At 51.8% G+C, this 5968-nt stretch overlaps 1 long non-coding RNA gene across 1 annotated transcript; it reads left to right on the forward strand.

Moving 5' to 3' along the window:
- The first annotated feature begins 1212 nt into the window (after window positions 1-1212).
- Window positions 1213-4580, forward strand: LOC143664777 (uncharacterized). The gene is made up of 2 exons (XR_013166586.1): window positions 1213-1328; window positions 4274-4580. It is a non-coding gene; the product is annotated as an uncharacterized LOC143664777 (long non-coding RNA).
- The last annotated feature ends 1388 nt before the right edge of the window (window positions 4581-5968 follow it).

Raw genomic sequence — 5968 nt, forward strand, 5'->3', positions numbered from 1 at the left:
ATCTGCCATTGTTTAAAGTCGCTTTCCACCTCCTTTTGGGAAGAGCTGGTAGAAGCTGTGGTAATTCACTTAATAAACATTTGCTGAGAGAATGGATATTGATTGAATGAGGAATTTTGGATGGCTTAGAGGTGGCGACCTTTATTCTTTCTGTTTCTTAGAGTTAAAGCCTTTTCTGAGCTGTGGCTGGGGACTAAGCTGATTATGTGAGGCGAGTGACCCGGTGCGTCCAGATACGAATCCAGGATGACCGTCCCTCCGTGTGGGGCTGGGCCCGCGGATGCACCTGAATTCAGACCCAGGCATTCTCGGGAGACTGAGGAAGTGGGTGAAATGGGATCCCTCTGCCGTGAGCAGGGCAGAGTACGCCGTCGCGGGGTCCCCAGCCGAAGGCTCTTTCTGGTTCTGGTTGGCTAAGAAGCAGGTGCCGCCCCACAGAGCAAAGGAAGAGGCCGCAGCAAGCGAAACGCGTGGGGGAGGAGCCCCCAGAGGCCAGGGCGCCTGGCACGGGGTGGGCCGGCACCGGGGTTAGCAGGTGGAGGCCACGGAGCAGGGGGCCCTCACGAGGGCACAGGCACATCGGGGGGTCAGGGCCAGGTGGAGGGTGACACCACACATGCTGTCTGGTCCGGTCATTGCCTTAACACGGGAAGCAGGAACTTAGGGAAGGCCCCGGAGTTTCTGGATGGCGAAGCGCTCCCAACCACAGACCCGCCCTCCCAACCACAGACCCGCCCTCCCAACCACAGACCCGCCCTCCCAACCACAGACCCGCCCTCCGGCTCAACCACAGACCCGCCCTCCGGCTCAACCACAGACCCGCCCTCCCAACCACAGACCCGCCCTCCGGCTCAACCACAGACCCGCCCTCCCAACCACAGGCCCGCCCTCCCAACCACAGACCCGCCCTCCGGCTCAACCACAGACCCGCCCTCCCAACCACAGGCCCGCCCTCCCAACCACAGGCCCGCCCTCCGGCTCAACCACAGGCCCGCCCTCCGGCTCAACCACAGACCCGCCCTCCCAACCACAGGCCCGCCCTCCCAACCACAGGCCCGCCCTCCCAACCACAGGCCCGCCCTCCCAACCACAGGCCCGCCCTCCCAACCACAGACCCGCCCTCCGGCTCAACCACAGACCCGCCCTCCCAACCACAGGCCCGCCCTCCCAACCACAGGCCCGCCCTCCGGCTCAACCACAGGCCCGCCCTCCGGCTCAACCACAGACCCGCCCTCCCAACCACAGGCCCGCCCTCCCAACCACAGACCCGCCCTCCCAACCACAGCGTTGGGCTTTCCAGGAGCCTGTGATGCTGGAAAACAGCAAAGGTTGGAAATCTCCCCCCCCACCCCCATGCTTTGTATTCCTGGAAGCAACTCCCGCAAGAACCCCCTTCTCCATGTGACTTAGATAAGCCTCTCAGAGGTCCCTCGTTTCCTATGACAAGGCTGATTAGCTGAACTGCTTGTGCCCAAGGATCAGTGGGAACACAATGCTTGCTGACCAAACTTTGGTTAAGCTTCTCTCCTTCCCCCAGGCCCCTGAACTTCGGCCTCCCTTCAACCTAGGCCGGCACACAGCCCCTCCCCGCCCCCTGAAGGGACTCTACTGCAGGACAGATGGGCGTCCCCAATGAACCCTCACTGCCATTCCACGTCCCCACACCAGGCTCTTGCGGAACTTACTCACTTCTCTCTATGAAAGAAAAGCCCTTTTCGACCTAACCCTAGAGATGCTCAGAGGTCTTAGGGTCAAAGAGTCCCCCCTATTGCAGCAGCCTGTTCCCCACTGCAGCAGCCCCTCCCCTACTGCAGCAGCCCCTCCCCCACTGCAACAGCTCTCTCCCCTGCCTCCCCTGAATATTCTGCGAGCATCTAGCTTCTCTTTACCTAAGTCCAGATCTGCATTTTATGTGACACCATTACATGTCCCTGTTTAATATCACCTTGTGACAATCCATTCTGGGCATCCATCTCCCCTCCGGACAGGAGCCCATTGAGAGTTCATCGGGTTTTTCATGCTGAAGCCCCACATTCCCGGATCCCAGCTCAGCCCAGGGTAGAAGCGACTGCATAAGCATTGAATGAACGAAGGAAGGAAGGGGTGAAGGAGTGAATGCAGAGAGATGTGGCTCCAGGAGGGCAGCTTTGCTGACAGCTCCAGCGTTGGCCCCTGGCGTTGCTCAGGGAGAGGTCATGGGAGAATGTGGTGACCACATAGCACTAGGAGGCGCCGTCCCTCTGGGGTGGGGACAAGGAAAGCGGGCACGGTGGGGAATGGCGCTGGCTCGGGGGACTCAGCGGACCATCAGCTGAGGTCAGGGAATCCAAAGCTTGTGCCGTTCCGAAGCTCAAGGCAGGGCCCCTACAATGGGGAAATGGTCTGGGTCCCAGCACTGGGTGGGGATGGTGTGCTGCGTGAGGACCAGCTCCAAGCTGGTGAAACCCAAAACTGCACCCCCATCCCAGGTAAACAGGTGATGCATGCGAAGCATTCCTGGTTCAAAACATACAACTGCCCACATGATCAAGGTTGTGGTTCCCCCCACTTTGGAAAAGTTCCTTTGGAAAAGCCCAGCCTGCTTTAGTAGTGCTCCTGGGAGGCAAGGATGCAGTGCAGTGGGGGAGCTGGAATCTAGGCTGGAACCCCCTGGAGTAGGAGAGAAAGAGGCAGAGCAGCTTACAGGGGAAAACTTTTCTGCTGCCCAAACCGGACAAACTCTCTCTAACTTGATTTGCTTCCTTGGGATGGTTTAATCAGGTGCAGACACTGACTCAAGGGACAGTAAGTCCAGAGGGGTGGGCGGGCCGTCAGCAGGTGGCAGGAGTCTGTCCCACCCAGCTCTCTGCATCTGGGAGGATTCCTTGCTTTCCTCTTGCTGCGAGGCTTCCGCAGGGGCTGACTGCATTTAAGGGACCCCTAAGCCTGCCCCATGCTGCCGTATGTCCATTGTGGTGGGATATGACCTTGGAGACCAGGCTCTGGGGTTGCCAGCTTTTGTGCAAGACTCATCTAAATATGCGCCCAGGGGCCCCCATGTAAGTGGGAGCTTGGAACTCTTTGTTTGCAGTCGCCTGTTATCCAGCTGGTACATGAGCCATGACCTGATTTCAGGTACGAGCAAACTCCCCTGTTTCTCTCGATAGAGCTAAATGTGGGTGAAAAGGGTAGAAATGCATCCAGCAGAGAAAATAAAATTGTTTCTCATCAGAGTAGCTGGTTTCTGATTTGAGGTGTGTAGAACCACTGTGAGACTTAAAAAGCCATTTTATCTTCCTCAGTCTGGTTACATGTACATGTGTGTGCATGTTTGGGGGCTGCGTGAACTGGGTTGATATTCACTGTCATTTCCTCTCTGCTGTGCTGTGACTCTAGGGTACACAGACCCTTGTAGGATTCCCTCCTTTTGAATTTGGGAGGGACCTGTGACCTACTTCCAGCCAGCAGGGTATGGCAAAGGTGCAGGGATTTTGCAGATGCAATGAAGATCCCAAATCCTTTCATTCTGAGTTACTCAAAAGGAAGATTATCCTGGGTGGGCCAGACCTAATCAGGTGAAAGCCCTTGAATGCAGGACTGACTGGGTCCTCCCTGAGGTTGGAGAAATTCTTCTGCTGGTGCTGAACAAGCGAACACCATGTTGAAGGAGGGTCTGTGAGGGGGGCCACATGGGAGGGAACTGTGACCAAGAACTAACTAACATAAAATTACAGTTGCTGAACCCTTATTTCAATGCTATCTAACTTTCTGATATATTGTATATCAGAAGCAATTATCTTTAACTGTTATAACTCACTGACCTGTACCCAGATGCATTATTTCTTTGATGGTGATGCTATGCTTTATAACCGCACAAACTTCACCCAGCAGCTGAGTAATAACAAGAGAACTCAAGACTGGTCCAGCATGGACCCCTTACCTCATTTTGCAACCCTGAAATCTTATACTCTTATGTGTAGCTCTCAACGTTTATTGATAAAGTAACACGAGTCAGCCCAGAATTGACCAAACCTGTTCTAATCAGTGTTGGCCCTCATGGGCGGTGCCCAATAGCCCAAACCTTCAACTTTAAATGAGCTAAGCAGCTGATTCGTCTGCACCTACTCAGAGATTAAACCCTCTGGCTTCCTTACCTGAGTCTGCCTGCCTTCGCTTGAAGGCTATAAAACACTCAAAAGTATCTCCAATTCGGGGAGACAGATATGAGGGGCTGCCTCCCATCTTCACAAGATCAGCCTTCGCCAAATACACTTTTTCTCTTCTCAAAATCCAGGTGTCACAATTGACTCTGATGCAAGGGTTCACTCTGGAGTGGCAACAGGACCAGGGGGAGAGAACTGGCTCCAGCCAACAGCCGGGAAAAAAACCAGACCCTCGTCGGTCTTACACCACAAGGAAACGATGCTGATAGCGAACTGAAGGAGCTTGGAAGCAGATTCTTTGGCCGTCAGCACTTCAGAGGAAAACCAGCCCTGCCCACGACATGGCTGTAGCCTGGGGGACCTGAGCCAAGGACCCAGCAAAGCCAGCCCAGGCTCGTACACCATGGAAATTGTGAGAAAATAAATGTGACAAATGCATGTTGCTCCAAGCCTCTGTCTGTGGTAACTTGCTCTGCAGCACGAGAAAACTGACACAGAGATAAGAACAGGAATAGAGTATTCAGCTTTTTCCTAATTCACTCCTACTTGGGCACTTCTACTCCACACTCCTTCACTTATTCAGCATTGATTAAACCCTTCAGTGGTCCAGCGGCAGTGTCCGGCCTCTCCTCCCATGTACCTGCAGTTTTGGGGAGGTTGCTGTGAAGTCCAATCGGATGACTATTCCAGAAAGGTGAACCTACGGGAATTCAAAAACTTCAGCTATTTTGCTCTCTAAGACCTTTTTTTTTTTCGTATGTGTGAAAGATAACATATATACCAAAAAAAGCAACACATTTCTAAGTACATTTTAGCAGGTAGTCATAGAACAGATTTTAAAGTTTGGTATGGAACACAGTTCCATGATTTTTTCGTTTTTTCTTCTAGCTGCTCCAAGACAGTGGAGACCAACAGAAATACCAGCATAATGGCTCAGCAGTCATACTCATTTGTTAAATCTTCTCTCTTATACCCTTCCTTCTTTTAAAATAACATATATACACAAAAACCAATGAATTTCAAATCGCATTGCAACAATTAGTTGCAGAATAGAGTTCGGAGTTTAGTCTGGGTTACAATTCCACAATTTTAGTTTTTTATTTCTAGCTGCTCTAAGGTACTGGAGGCTAAAAGAAATATTGGTATAATGATTCAACAATCATACTCATTTGTTAAACCTGACCGTCTCTGTATAACTTCATCATCACCTTTGAGCTTTCTCCCACTCTTTAGGGGTATTTGGGCTATGCCCATTCTAACTTTTTCATGTTGAAAGGGCTGAGATAATATGGTATAGGGGGATGGAACTAGCTGATGTTCTGGAGAGGCTGGGCCCTCTGCATGTCAGGTCTTATCTGGTTCAGGGCCCCGTATGGAGGTTGTAGACTTCGGAGAGTTACCCTAGTGCATGGAACCTTTGCAGAACCTTATAGAATACCCCACCTGTTCTTTAGGATTGCTAGGAATAGTTCTGGTTGGGGTTTGGCAAGCTATGATAGGTGGCAATGTCTAACTGAAGCTTGCATTAGAGTGACCCCCAGAGTAGCCTCTTGACTCTCTCAGCAGCTGATACCTCATTTGTTCCACTTCTCTTCCCCCTTTTGGTCAGGATGGAATTGTTGATCCCACGGTGCCAGGGCCAGGCTCATCCCTGTCTAAGACTTTTACCTTTGGGATTTTCACATCCTGTTTCTTAATAACAGGTATGACATGATCATCTACATCAGCTTAGTTATTTTAATCTAATGAGACTCCTGAATCCATACATGCCCAACTCTGACTTTTCGTTTTAAGTGTGTTTACGTCTATTTATGATCTTACAACTA

This window comes from Tamandua tetradactyla, chromosome 2, assembly GCF_023851605.1.
Source record: "Tamandua tetradactyla isolate mTamTet1 chromosome 2, mTamTet1.pri, whole genome shotgun sequence".
Taxonomy (NCBI): domain Eukaryota; kingdom Metazoa; phylum Chordata; class Mammalia; order Pilosa; family Myrmecophagidae; genus Tamandua; species Tamandua tetradactyla.